Source organism: Dermacentor variabilis, chromosome 8, assembly GCF_050947875.1.
Source record: "Dermacentor variabilis isolate Ectoservices chromosome 8, ASM5094787v1, whole genome shotgun sequence".
NCBI lineage: Eukaryota > Metazoa > Arthropoda > Arachnida > Ixodida > Ixodidae > Dermacentor > Dermacentor variabilis.
In genome coordinates this window covers 55,871,707-55,887,355 of record NC_134575.1, presented here as the reverse complement: position 1 = coordinate 55,887,355, position 15,649 = coordinate 55,871,707, and positions in this window count along the sequence as shown.

Sequence of the window (15,649 nt, the reverse complement as noted above, 5' to 3'; positions counted from 1 at the left end):
AAGAATGGCTGAAGAAGTATGAGGGCGACAGCAAGGTGAGCAAGTGCGATCCGACCATAATGCTGGCCAATGTCGTGTTCTATCTCGACGGAACACTGCGAGCATGGTTTTACACACACGAGGAAGAGCTAACCAGCTATGACTTGTTGAAAGAAACGCTGTCAGACGTTTTCGCAATCCAACTGGTCCACAACTAGCCACCAAGCAACAGCTCGCCAGGCGTGCCCAAACTGCTACCGAATCTTATGTCTCCAACATTCAGGACATCCTAGCCCTCTGTCGGAAAATCCACACGTTCATGGCAGAGGCCGACAAAGTTGACACGTTATCAAACGCATCGCGGACGACGCATTCAACCTTCTGGTCTTTAGAAACTTATCGACTGTCGACACCATCATGAAAGAATGCCGCCGTTTCGAGCAGGCGAAGAGTGACTGTGTATACAATCAGTTTACACGGATTCCTAATTCTGCAGCGACCCCTTCCTGTCGTAGCGACCTACCAATTTAGCTCGCCACCATCAAGTGAAAACGTGACCCAAATTGCCCGCCGCGAACTCGAAGCAGCGTTTCTTGCCTCAGTTCAACAGACGTTTTGGAACAACACTGCTGAGACGATATCGCTGATCCCGTCCATGGTTCGCCAAGAAATCGGTAATGTGGGCCTTCCCAGCGGCTGCTCCTTAAGTCGCCCTCCCACCCGCCCTGTTTCTATACCTCGGTCCTATCGCAGTCCACCTCACAGTGCCCGTTATCCCTACACTACCAGGATTCCGTCGGACTGGCATACACCTGACGACAGGCCGATTTGTTTCAACTGCGACCGAATCGGTCACGTTTCCCATCACTGCCGGAGCCGTGTCGCTTTTACGACGTTACCGACGCCCATACCTCGACTCGCCGCTATGCTCGCTCGACCTCGCCTCAACATCGCCAGCCACGTCCGCCCCAGCTTCAACGCTCGCCGTCACCTACCTACCGAGGACCATCCCGACCGGAAAACTAGGCAATGCGGCACCTCGAGGTGGTGCTGGAATGTCCGAGTTGCCAAAAATCCTCCTTTGACGAAACCCGTCACATCACACATCGATACCGCAGCACACATATCGATTGTAACCAGCCACCAACGCCGCTTTTAAAGATAATTGTTACGCCTGCTGTTACTCGGTTCGTACGAATCTCCGAGAGTAGCACGGTGACCGTGGCCGGAATGTGGAAAGCATTTCCGGCCGCCATACAGTCGTTCTTTTCACTGTGCTTGACCAATGCCGCAATGACCTCATAGTAGGCCTAGACTTCCTCTCCACCTATTTCTTATTTGTTTATATTGTTTAGTCGTACTGTTGGCCCGGAGGCCGTTACAGGGGTGAGGTTACAGCACAGGAAATAAAAAAATAACATAATGTAAATTATGCACATTGCACGCAAAAAGTACATAACACTCTTTTTGAGCATACATTCATAAAAAAACCGGGAAACTAGTCACAGCACAAATACAACAGCAACATGCAGAGACAATAAACGCAAGCTGTGTTAATCTAGCCTAATGTACGTAATTTTGTTTAGGACATGATTTGCCTCAGATTGTTTTGAAATTGTGTTACGCTATCACATTGAATGATGGTTATTGGTAGTCTGCTCCATTCATTTATTTTTCTGGGGAAGAAAGAATTGGCGTATGCATTAATGCGCAGTTGAGATATCCGGAAATTACGCTCATATGTACCTCTTGAGGTTCTGCTTTGTTTTGGTGCTAAATAGGGAGTAGTATTTGTGTTAAAATGCCCTTTCGAAAGCAAAAAAAGAAACTTAAGTCTGGCTACATGGTGTCGTTCGGCTAAGGAGGGTAACTTAAGCAATTGCAAACATTTCTGCAACAGAATCAGTTTGCGAGTAACGAGACAAAAAAATCGAGCAGCTCTTCGTTGGATTCTTTGAATCAAGTGTATGAATCCTGTTTCATAAGGGTCCCATACAATACTGGCCTTACTGGCAATACTGGTCTTACTAGCGGTCATCGGTTGTTCCTCAAGTAGTGTGCCTCTTGATATGCCTCTACTGGTCGTTCCTCCAACACAACACAAAATTTCCCTAAGACTACCAGATTTTGTTCAAGTTGCACCACAGGTCTTGAAATACAATGAAATGTACCCTTCTACGCGAGTTCCTGGTGGCGATTACGTCTTTGCTCCCACACCTGTCATCATTCTTCACACAACGTTAATGTCCCGCATACAATACTGAGGGTTACAGACAATCGCACGTACTTCTCTGTGGTGAATTTCGGGCTCGGTAAGCGAATTCTGCCTCAAGATAGCACCATGGCTACGATCACTGCTTCAGAAGGTCGCTGCGTCGAGACTTTTGCCGTCGACGCTTCCTGTGAGCCTTTCCGGACTGCCAAATGTACCGACAACTACATTCGAAAAATAATCGCCCCGAGTCTCACTCCTGCGGTGGCTAAGCAGCTCTGCAGGCTATTCCTTTCCTATAAGGATATATTCGACCTGAACAATCGACCTTAGGGCCAGACGTCACTTGTCAAACATCGTACACATACAGGCGATAATCCCCCCATCCATCGGCGACCTTACAGAGTTTCAACTTCGGAGCGTCACGTCAGCGAAAAGGAAGTAGACAAGATGCTAGCGAAATACATCATTGATCCATCGTCAAGTCGCTGGGTGTCACGTGTGCTGGTCAAAAAGAAGTACGGCTAATGGAGATTCTGCTTCGATTACCGCCACATCAACCGGATCACGAAGAAGGACGTCTACCCACTACCTAGTATCGAGGACGTCCTCGATTACCTATACGGCGCACAGTATTTTTCGTACATCAACCTAAGCTGTGGATATTGGCAAATCACTGTCGATTATCTAGATCGTGAACGGACCGCCTTTAGAACGCCTAACAGTCTTTACCACTTCAAAGTTATGCCTTTTGGGCTATGCAACGCTCCGGCAACTTTTCAGCGTATGATGGACTCGTTACTCCAAGGATTCAAGTGGTCGACTTGTCTGTGCTACCTGGATGATGCCATTACTGTCTCGCCTTCATTCAGTACACACCTTGAGCGCCTTTCAGCTGTACTTATTCTCCACAAGGCCGATCAACAGCTCAGCTATAAGAAATGTAACTTCGGTCACCGTGAGATTACTCTTCTTGGACATGTCGTCAATACGACTGGCATCTGACTGGATCCATAAAAAATTCGGGCTGCGAAAGAGAACCCTGCTCCACAGTCCGGGAAAGGTGTCCGAAGTTTTGTAGGCCTTTGCTCTTACTTCCACCACTTTGTTAAAAATTTTGCCACCATAGAACGCCTTCTCAGAATCTGAAGAAAAGTGGGCCGTTTTCATGGGGAGGCGCTCACGCCGCTGCTTTGTCTCGGCTTACCACCATGCTGACCGCCCTGCAGATTCTAGCACCCTTCGCTACTTCAGCCCCTACAGAGGTGCGCGCGGATGTCAGTCGCCACGGAGTTGGTGCCGTCTTCGCACCAGTTCAGCACGGCCCTGAACGTGTCATCACGTACGCTCGTCGTCTTTTGTCTCCTGCGGAGCAGGATTGCTCATTTACCGAGCGTGAATGTTCGGCCGTTGTGTTGGCAGTAGCGAAATTCTGTCCCTATAGATACGGCAGGGGCTTTTCTATTGTAACGGACCACCACGCCCTCTGTTGGCTTTAGTCCTTAAGAGAGCCCACAGGGAGGCTTGAACGACGCGCTTTGCAGCTACAAGAGCATTCCTATTCAGTGGCGTATAGGTCTTGTCGCCTACACAAGGACGCCGAATGCTTGTCCCGTTACCTTGTACACACTCCTGTAAACGCCGATACTGACGCTTCCGCAAGTGCTCTTTCCATTCCCAGCTTTTGGACAGGAACAACGAGCAACCCCATGACGCTACTTTGAGAACCCTCATTGACCGAATGGAATCTGCTCCTACTGAGCCCTTGTTACGATGGTTCGTCCTCAACGACGGGGTATTGTACCGACGTAGTTTTCATCCTTATGGTCCTCCTCTTCTCTTTGTCGTTCCTCAACACCTCCGCTCAACTGTGCTTCAGGAGCTTCATGACGCCCCAACTGCCTGAAACCTTGGGTTTGCTCGCACTTACGACCGCGCACGGGGTCGTAAGTGCGAGCACTGGTCCGGCCTCGCACGCTTCGTAAGGCGCTATGTAGCTGCTTGCAAGCCCTGTCAACATCGCAGAAAGCCAGCAACGCTTTCTGACGGGCACTTACAGCCGATCGACATTCCACCTGAGCCATTCTTTCGCGTGGGTTCGGATCTCCTTGGCCCTTTCCTCGAGTCCAGCTCCGGCAATGGGTGGATCACTGTGGCTACTGACTACGCGACTCGCTATGCCATCACTCGGGCACTTCCTACGAGCTGCCCAACCGACGTCGCAGATTTCCTACTCCGGGATATCACTTCACTACAAGGCGCCCCACGACAGCTCCTTACTGACCGCCGCCACACTTCCCTCTCCCAAATCATCGCCGATATCCTAAGGTCACGTTCTACCAAGCACAAGCTGGCTACCTACTGTCATCCCCAGGCCAACGACATTGCTGAGCGACTTATTCGGACCGTTACTGACAAGCTATCGATATACGCTGCACCCGACCGCAATGACTGGGTTCTGACGATCCGCTTATGTCACGTTCCCTTATAATTCGTCACGCCACAGTACTACTGGGTATTCCCCCGTTTACTTAAACTTCGGTCGTGACCCTGTATTACCATTGGACACGTCACTCCCCTTGACACAGCATTCGAGGACCGAGTATGCCCGCAACGCCGTCGCCCACGCTGACCATGCGCACCAGCTCACACGTACACTTTTGTTGACATCGCAGTCATCTCAACGGAACGCTTACCCCCCCCCCCTCCCAATCGGCCTCCATCGTGACACATATTTTTCCTCAGTCTCTCTCATGCTACTTTGGTCCCCGTTAAGTGGGGACCAAAGTAAGTCGAAGAGCCCCCGTTGAGCGGGGCTCTTCGAGAAACTGTCTTCGCGCTACCAACGCCCTTACCGCGTTCTACGTCAAGTGACCAATGTCACTTACAAGATACTCCCAGTGATGTCCGTCATGCCACTCGTTTCCACATCACCTGACGTCGTACACGTCTCTCGGCTTAAGCCTTACTGCGCCCTTTCTGACGGCCCCGTCTGAAGCACCGGGACGGTGGTTTTTCTGGCGAGGGTCCTGTTACGGTAGGAAAAGAGGACAATTTATCGACAGTGAAGACGACGAATTGGCAACAGCCTCTCAGGATTCTCGGCTGCTGTTTATGTAGGCCTTGTAGATAGATCGCGTAAATAATTTTATACACGTTACAGTATATTCTTTCCAACCCAATGAAGAAGTGAGATAAGTGGAATATTTTAAAACAGTGCGGAAAGCTATGCTGACATCGACTACAGCACCCGGCATCGGTTGCAGTGTTTTGAACTCAGCTCTGAAGGCGGAACAACACGTACGCTTGCCGGCGCGGGAAAGTTCGCGTCCGAGCGCCTTCTATTTGCCGCGTCTCGAGAGTAATGGGAGTGTCAATCTACAAAGCGCGCGCCAGTGCGCGTCCACGTGGCTAACATTTTCACCTTGGTAGACGTCATTTTTTATTTTAGTCAGGCAGCCAGAGCCCCTATATTTGTCTGAAGATAGACCATTTTGGAATAACGTTTGTCGACTTACGTGCATTAAAGGCAAGCATCTTTACCGGGCGTATTGATGTGCGTCCCTTTAAGTCTTAGTTTAACTTGCGGGAACTCAAACGCAAGGAAGCTTTCTTGAGCTTGATGTTGAAAACTGATTTGCCTTAATGAGAAAATGCAGCAGCTGTGGAACCTTTCACTTCTCGACTCACAGACTGAACATTATGCAACACGTACGCGAATACGAACTCCGCAAGCGCCAGCACAGAAATCTTGACGTCGTAATTTGCGCAGGTTTAATTTGCAGGTTCTTGCTCTGACATCTCCGAGGGTTTGGCGGTCGTAATCGTTTTCTGTGATCACAAGACCAAAAAAATGTTCTCTCTTGCTTTATTGCGCATCATGTTATAGACATGAGCAGAAGCTCCATGTTGCTGCACCATTCGCAAACATTTTAGTCCAAAACATAGATGAACTCGATCTCGAAGGATGGTTCTGAAAAACGTCTTTCGGCCACAAGTGGTGTTCCCTGCTGCTGTTGGCGCTAAGAACAATGCTGTTTAGTACCCCCCAATTTATAGTTCACAGCGGCGAAAAAAGTGTGCTTGCTAATCTTCTCTGAAGTAGAAATACCACCAATATTTGGGCTTATCCGCCATCGGAGACGAGCTACCGCTAGCGATGCATGCCGCACCTTTTCTGTCGTAGAATCTTGAACATAGCAACTTGCAGACACGCGATAACAGAGACCTGTATCCCTCAGTACATGACAAATTTTTCACGGTGGGTGCTTCACTCGTTGCGTGCCGTCTGCCACAAGCACCAGACGAAATTCACCGTGGTGATTCGTTGTACTGAGCAGCGCCACTTTTAATCATGATACGGGGAAGTGGCGAACTGCATTTTAGACGGGTCGGCCATGAAGCATTTTTATATGGCTAGGTCGGCACACCGGTTCCTCTAGCCACCGTAATCCTGTTGCTATGCGGACGCATCTCATTAGGCCTACTGGCGCCGAAATCGCAGAATTATCTCACAAATTCGACGCGCTATACGCTTGTAACTAACATTACAGGTAACTGAGCACGTGCTGGTGGGCGAGCTTGTTATGCATGATTAGAACGAAGGCGCCAAATGAGTTCAGGTAGACCGAAAGCTCATTTCAATAGTGCCGGGCGATGAACGAAAATGAGAACGTCGCCATCACGACAATTCAGGCTGAAGCGGAAGCCTCGGGGGCCGCAATGTTGGACAGCGCTGTTTCTTAGCGTGCGTAAACGTTAGATATATGTGTTTGCACCGCTCCTGGATGCGTGCGATCCGTACTGCTCTATCTGCGCATATGTGAGGCGCCTAGGCGTGAACTTTTGCGCACCGGCAGGCGTATGTGTAGTTTGGCCTTTAGGCACCCGTTCCTGCGGCGAGCGTCAGAGTCGGCGTTAGCGTCGGCGACGTGACTGACCGAACGAGCACAACGAAAGATGAAAGACTGAAAACAAAATGGGAGATGAAAAACGAAAGCCGCGAATGGCGGAGACCTATGAAAGTGGCCCCTTCAGTTACATGCGAGCGAGCAACTAGTCTCATGTGGACCTGTCCAACCTCACGTTCCTACTATCGTCTGCTCGCGTCCACTCTCACTCGTGCTTGTTTGCTTTGCTATCGTTCACACTTGTTTCCATTGTCAGGATTTGCGATTCTTCTAATGTGATCGCATGAACAACGCGAATTGTTTAGTACTTTCTCGAAGCAACGCAGGCACCAGCGATTACACTGGAACATTAGAGGAGTCATGTATAAATAACCGACTCTGCTCGCCGCTATCGTTGTGCTGGAGTGTTAGTTGTGTTGCTGGGCCCAAGTTCGCCCAATGAAGAGTTACATTTGTAACTCACAGTTTCGTCACTGTCGTTCTTCACTGTCGCTACCACGTGACAATATAATAACAATACGAAATAGTGTGAGCCAGTTCTTTGTGAAGTAACCACTGGAAGTGCTTCGTCTGCCGCAGCTGCTAAACTAGCTGCCCGAGGTGAGGTTCAGTGCAGCCGCCGAGAGGACCATGTCGTTCAAAATTAAATTATTTGCCAGAATTCAAAACTCCTAAACGGCTGCGCTCAAAATTTGCATTAGGGAGTTTCGTAATTCTCGATGAATTGTATTGCTAAGAAATCCTATTGTAGACAAGCAAAAAATTGGTCCCGGTAAGTATACTACACGTGGGACTACTACTCACCCCATAAAAAGGCTATTGTATCTATAAATTTGCTGTGCTTCTTTTAGCTACAAAGAAATAGAATTGAATTGAATTTTTATTCGCCTTGAACAAATACACAAAGAAGCAGTAGCCGCAAAAAGCTACTGAGATTAGTAGCTTGACGAGGTGGCTGCCCTTTTACAGAGCAGCAGCAGTTATTAAACAATTTTCGTACAAATTACTGCTTTCATACATATGCACGGACAATGATTGCATAAGACAACATAAGCATTTTGAAAAATGGAAAGGAAAGCTTGACGTTAATGAGCAAAATATGAGGAAATAGATAAATTCACCATATTTCACAGGAAGCGATCTCGCATTGCTTTTTGGACAACTGTGACGCATCTACAGATTTCCTGGCAATATTATTGAGCAGAGCTGGAAGAGCAAAAGCGATTGTTTCACATAGTTGTATTGAGGAGCAGGTATGTGCCAAATACTGCGGTGACGCGTAGTGTATACGGCAATATTTTCTTAATTCTGAAATTTCGCTGTAAAAAGATTTGTTCTTTTTTGTGGCCGAACAGATGTCTGGAGTAAACGATAATGATAAAAATCATGGACATTTATAACCTTAAATTGTTTAGACTTGCTGCGGGTGAAAATGTAATGGGACGTTTGCAATTATTCGCATAAACTTCTTTTGAACTAGGAACAGTAGGTTTAGATTCGTTTTTGTTGTTGTGACCCATACTGGGGTGCCGTAGGATAACTGAGAAAGGGCTAACGAGTTATAGAGTAGTAGTTTTATACGTTGGGGATTGATATGTCTACATTTGTTTAGCATACCTGCAGTTATGTACAATTTTTTTATGAGTTTCGCGGATATGGTCATCCAAAGTTAAAGTACTGGAAAATATACGCCCAGCACTTTCATGCATTCTACTATTTTAATCACATTGCGACCAAGTGTATTCAACGGCAAGTTTAAAACATTATTTTTTGGTCTGAACAGTATTCCTTTTGTTTTTGCGGTATTAATAAGGAAGGAATAGCACTTTGTCAATTTCAGTAACAGCGGCATTGTCTCATCAGTATCTTTTTATATCGTCAGTTGTTTTACCGGTGAATAATAATGTAGTGTCATCAGCATAGCTAATTGATGTTGCATGTGGATTCAAGGTAAAGGAGTGTAGGTCGTTAACGTAAACACAAAATAAAGTGGCCCCAATATGCTGCCCTGCGGCACTCCCATCTCTATGCGTTTAATATCTGAAGAAGATATTCCTATTGATGCGTATTGCTTATGATGCCTTAAGTAAGAAGCTAGGAGGTCATGCGCAATGCCGTGTACACCATATGACTGCAATTTATCAAGTAGTATTTCATGCTGTAATGAATCAAAGGCTTTCGATAAGTCTACGTATACTGCCAGTGTTAAATTACGGTCTGAAAAGGTTTAAGATTATTTACTTTTGCTTTAGCAGCGCGGTTTCCGTCGAACAATGGTGACGAAATCCATTCTAAAAATTGTGTAGTAGTAATTGCTTAGAAAAAAAGTACAAGAGCTTTTCAAGAGCTATATATATATACAAGAGTATATACTATACATATACTATATACAAGTGCTTTTCTATCACTTTGAAAAAAAAACGGGTAAAACCGATATGGGTCTACAGTACTTCACTACATTTCTGTCACCGCCCTTAAAAATTAAAGTTACTTTTGCAACCTGCAGGTTTTTTGGAAATGCACCAGGGGAGAGGATGAGGTCAAAAATGTGCGTTAATGGACGCGCTATTTCATGCACTACATATATTAGTGGTTCTATTTGGAGGTTGTCTACGTCACAAACGCTACTGTTTTTTAAGGTTTATTATTGCGGAAGCTATCTCTTGAGCGTCTGTTGGGTAAAAAAAGATGGTGTTTGGCCTTGTGCAAGGTCTTTATATACTTTTGTGTTGTTGTATTGCATTACTTGTGAATTGGTTACTGAAAAATCTGTTGAACAGATTGGCTAAAGCTTAAACAGAAACATAATCTTTACCGTAACATATTGATTCAATTTCATTGGATTCTTGGTTAGGCCAGAGCACAGTGTTTATTTTTTTCCAGGTCAAGTCGCTATGCTTAGTGTCATGTGAAAATAGATTAGAGTAATACGCCGACCTCGCTTCCCGGAGCAACTTCATAACATTGTTTCTAAGCCACTTAAATTCAGCAAGTACATTTAGGTCCTTGGTTTTAAGGAAGGTAGTGTAAAGTTGTTCTTTGGTTTTAATTTTATCGTATATATATATATATATATATATATATATATATATATATATATATATATATATATATATATATATATATATATCCTTGCTTACTCAAGGTTTCCTTATTGTGTGTGTCCGTTTGGCAGTTTTTGTGGGAAAGCTTGCGTGATAAGCATTTTTGACTAAATTAAGAAATTCGTCATATGCTTTATCTGCATGTTTGATCTTATATATGCACTCCCATGTAACATCCTGCAGGGATTCTTTAAATCGCGTCAAGTTAGCATCCGAAATATCTTGATAAACGGGTTGATGTCCTGCTTTTTTAAGGCAAACTGTGTCTAAACGTAAAAAACCGGGTAAATGATCCCAAGCTATAGTGCCAGCGGTAGTTTTTTTCGAACATGGTATTCATTATGAATAAATCTAGTAAAGTCTCTGATGTGTTCGTTATCCCGTTGCGCTTGTCGGAACAATATCAGAGCCATACATACTAACAGTCGATAACAAAGTCATTTGCTTGGAATCACGTTGAAGTATAATAATATTAAAATCACCTGCGACAACAAGTTTGAGATTCTGCTCAGTTGAAAAACATTATAAGCATTCAAAAAAACTAAAGAAATTGTCAGGGCTGCCAGTGAGCGGCCTATACAAGCCTTCAGTTTTCATTTGCACGGACGGCTACAGCTTCATAGTCATCAGTTACACAGGTGTAGTCTTTTTCAAGGTGGCAATCGATGCATTTTTGCTAAAGGATAGATACACCGCCCCCTCTTTTGTGGTTTCGCGTCACGAAGAAATGAGCAAACGGTGGTGGCGCATACATTTCCGAGTCCCTTTCATACAAGCTTTCTGTTAATGTAATCACAGAAGGGGAAGCTTACGCGACGAAAAAAAAAGTTCTAGGTCATCTATTTTTTTATTTTGCAGACCGACAATTGAGAGTAAGAAAAGACAAAGAAGAATTTCGTGGCTTTACTTTTTCAGAGAACTGGTGGGGTAAGACTATAATCATACAAGCAATGCTACTAAGGCAACGATTGCAACCGCGTGTCTTTCTTGACAACAGTCGCTCGATCCCCAGTAGCCTTCCTCATAAGAATTTTGCCGTTCGCAAGCCACACAAAACGGAAGTTGTTCGCGGCTGCCCAGTTTTTTGTTGAGCATTGAAGTTCTCGGTTCTGTTTCCTTACATTTTCTAGGAATGAAGCGTGATTCCCGACGTCCCGTAGCCTCTTACCTTTAGCGTACCACATTTCTCTCTGTCTTTGACGACTGAAACGAAAAATTATACCGGGAGTTTTGTTTGGCCTTGCGCGAAGTCGGTGTATGCCAGTAATATCATTGTCTTTCAGGCAAGGTACATCAAGAACAGGTGCAAGTTCATTCACTTTATCGAGCAAATTTTCACCAGGTGTCCTTGGAATACCATGGAACTCTAAATTTAGACGCCTGCTGCGCCATTCGAGTTCATTGATGGCCTCCTGTAAATGCATCTGTGTTTCGCTCAATCGCGCTTCGTCAATGTTGTCCACTTTTTTCTTGAGCGACTGTATATCCTTGTCCTCTTTATCTAGACGTTCCATGATGTCGTCAAACATTTGTGACATATGGTGAATCGATTCTTCTATTCCGTGAACAGATTTGCTTAGCGGTAATAGTTTCTCTAGCTTTCTCCTATCATCGCTAGCTGTAAGGCAACATCGGTTGCTTCGGATGCTGAACTGGAACTTTTTGCCAATACGACAGCGGATTGTGCTTCCTGACAAGATTCGCACTTCCATGTTTTCCAGTAGGTATCACTTTTAGAGCGGAGTACCTTTTGTATTACATCGCAACAGCTTTCAGCAATGGAAAATGTTGTTGCACCCAATACAAGAGTCAATTCATCGCGTGTGGTAGGCTTTTCACAGACAGAGCACTCTGTACTAGACATAACCGCACAAGTTCAATGTGAGCAGCGGCAGGCGAGACAGATTAAGGGCACGAATAGTACAAAGCTGTGGTTAACGGACCTGCGTAAAGCAGCAAGCAGAATTATGATGCGCTCTGATCACCGCCGCTGCTGCCAGTGGACGCCCAGGCAGACATCGCTGGGTTTATATTGGGACAATCAGTGTTCAGACTTCGCTGCAGTGCCGTGACGATGCGTCGAAGTACGATGCAGTGGTTCAGCTTGTAGATATGGTCCTTGTGGTCGGCATACCGTGGCGAGATAACAGCGACCTTTCTTCTTCTTTTCCTGCGTAAGGCAGCAAGCAGATTTACGATGCGCCGTGGTCACCTCCGCTGCTGGCAGTGGAAGCCCAGGCAGACATCGCGTTTATATCGTGCCAAGCAGTGTCCAGATGTCGCTGCAGTGTCGTGACGTAGCACCGAAGTATGATGCAGTGGTTCAGCTTGTAGATATTGTCCTTGTGGTCGGCGTTCTGTGGCGAGATAACAGCGACCTTTCTTCTTTTTTCCCTGCGTAAAGCAGCAAGCAGATCTACGATGCGCCATGGTCACCGCCGCCGCTGCCAGTGGAAGCCCGGGCATACATCGCTTTTATATAGGGCCAAGCAGTGTCCAGATGTCGCTTTAGTGTCATGACGTAGCAACGAAGTACGATGCAGTGGTTCAGCTTGTAGATATGGTCGTTTGGTGGGCGTTCCGTGGCGAGATAACAGTGACCTTTCTTCTTTTTTCCCTGCGTAAAGCAGCAAGCACATTTACGATGTGCTCTCGTCACCGCTGCTGCTGCCAGTCAGAGAGTAGGAAGAATAATTCCCAAAAGATGATAATCTGCAAAGCACGCTTTTTGATAAGGTTGTCATAAATAATGAGTTGCATTTGTATTGCTTATGCAGCGGACAAAGCGAACTGATAAAAGTGGTATATGACATAGAGAACAAAAAGCAATGCATCAGCGCATCAGGAAGCTGCTCAAAGATCAAAGCGTGTTCGCCATTTATCGCAAGCTGAGATAAGCTTATTTCCAACGCTCATAAGAGCCTTTAGGCCTAAAAATTATGTGGGCTAAGCTAGGAGGTGCATTCATTTAATCACAGTCTACAAGTATATACGATAGTTTGCCTTAAACGGTACCAGCGCCATTGACTGGTAAACTTAAACGGCGTGGTACATGGCTAATCATTCTTTCCGCCTTCAAACTACTGTTTGCTGTATGTATTAAATGTTATGTTTTTTCCTTAAGGCACAGCACCACGCTGCAACGGCCTTCTTTTCGAAAAGGAAACCGAATGCTTTTATTGTTTTTGTTTTTTAGCGATCCACTGACATCTCACAGAGAAGGTGATGTGGAGTTTGAGGTGCTTGTTGAACACTATCGCGTGAACATCGTTCTCAACCTTGATTCAGACGGTAAGAGTTCCTTACTGATAACATATACATGGTGACACATGTGTAGTCAGCTGATTTATTACTTGCTTGGGTAGTTATCATCATGTTTCGAAGTACGTCAAAAGCATTTCTTGTCAATGGCGTAATAACATTTGCCACCAAAGTGAGCTAAATTGGACTTGTAAAAAAATCACGCAGAATCAGTCTCGCGATAATTGTCGACGGTAATTCTGCCATCATTTAAGCGCTGTAGCGAAGCACCGATTGCCAGTGGCCGCAAAACGGCTATCAGACGATGACACAATGAAAGCTATGGCATGACAAAATATGTCAGAATCATGCTTGAATAACCACGGCACGAATACGCTAAAGTTACTCAAAAGCAATGATATCAATTGAACAACAAAAGAAGTATAGGACGACAACGGTATGAAGACAATGAGATAATGTTTGTCACATAATGACGATGGCAAAACGGAAGCTTAGCAACATCAGTACGAATACAATGGTATGCCGACGATTCTATGACGACGTTGGCGTGATGGCGATATCATAAAGAGACCGGGATGACAACGGTAGAATGATGACAATGGAGCAATCCCGATGTCATTATGACGACTGTACATAAACGAATGCATGACGACGACGGCAGAAAAAACGCAATCAAGTCAATTGCATGAAACTGATGTGAGGACAACGAGGTGACAACTGTATGCTACGAGGCGTGACGACGAGTGTGTGACGACGATGGCCTGATGAAAGTTGAAAGACGACGCCGAAGTGACGGCGATATATATCGCCAAACGAACGACCGCATCACGACGACGGTATGACAATGAATACCTCACGACTGTATGACAGCGGACGCATGACAACGACTTGTTGACGTCGATGGCATGACAACGGTGACATATGCACAATTGATTTACGACTGCATGAGTACGTTACAATGCCGGAGAAGGAATGTCATCGATTGAACGACAACGGGATGACGTACCTGAAATGATGGAGACTGTAAAACGCTCACATGACAATAACCGCATAAAGGCAATAGTCTGAAGATGACTGTGGGATGATGATGGCGGGCGAGAGTGGGACGACGAAGTTAGGATTACGATGTTATAAAGATCACGACTGCGTCACGATAACGGTGGGAAAATAAATACATGATTATGACTCTGAATCGACGGCACAAGCTTAACGATGGCATGACAATGGTATGAGGACAACGGAATGACAAGTACATATGATAATGGCGTGAAAACTATAGTACGGCAAAATCAACGACGAGGGTGACAGGACGACGTCATGAGCAGAGTAGGGTTAGATAGAATGAATGCCGGCAATAGAGACCACGATGGCAGCATGACGACGGTATGACAACAAATGCCTGAAGATTTATTGACGACGATGACGTGACGACGATGGAGTGACGAGAGTCTCGTGACAAAGAATAAGGATGATGCAATGACCACAATGGCATCAAGACCTCAATAACGTACCTAGTGGCCAATGGTATTAAGAACTTGGGCCACTTGGTCGGCCTAGAAGGCGTGACAACGGCAGGACGATGGCCTAATGACAATAAGCAAATACCAAGTACCCCAAGCTGCTAGAAAACTTGAGCCACTGGTTCGTCGTAAGTGGATAGATGGGTAAATAGACAGACAGACAGACAGATAGACACAGACAGATAGATAGATAGATAGATAGATAGATAGATAGATAGATAGATAGATAGATAGATAGATAGATAGATAGATAGATAGATAGATAGATAGATAGATAGATAGATAGATAGATAGATAGATAGATAGATAGATAGATAGATAGATAGATAGATAGATAGATAGGGATGCAGGCAGGCAGGCTCAAATACCTTCAAGTAGGCAAAGAATAGCATGCCCACTATAATACTGATGAACCCATTTGACAATCACTGTCGACAGAAATGTAATTAGCGTTCGAGCTAAGTAGCACACACCTTATCTCTCAACTCACGTTTCTTTAACATATGTGCTGACCATTCTAAGGCTTCCGCATCTTCGGCTACAAATGACATATCCTGTATCGTCCCACATTCCTATGGGACGTGCTTGCCAAATACGTGCTTGCCATGAGCCTGGTAGGACGACGACGACTGTAGGATGTCGACGCTGTGATGACGATGTAAG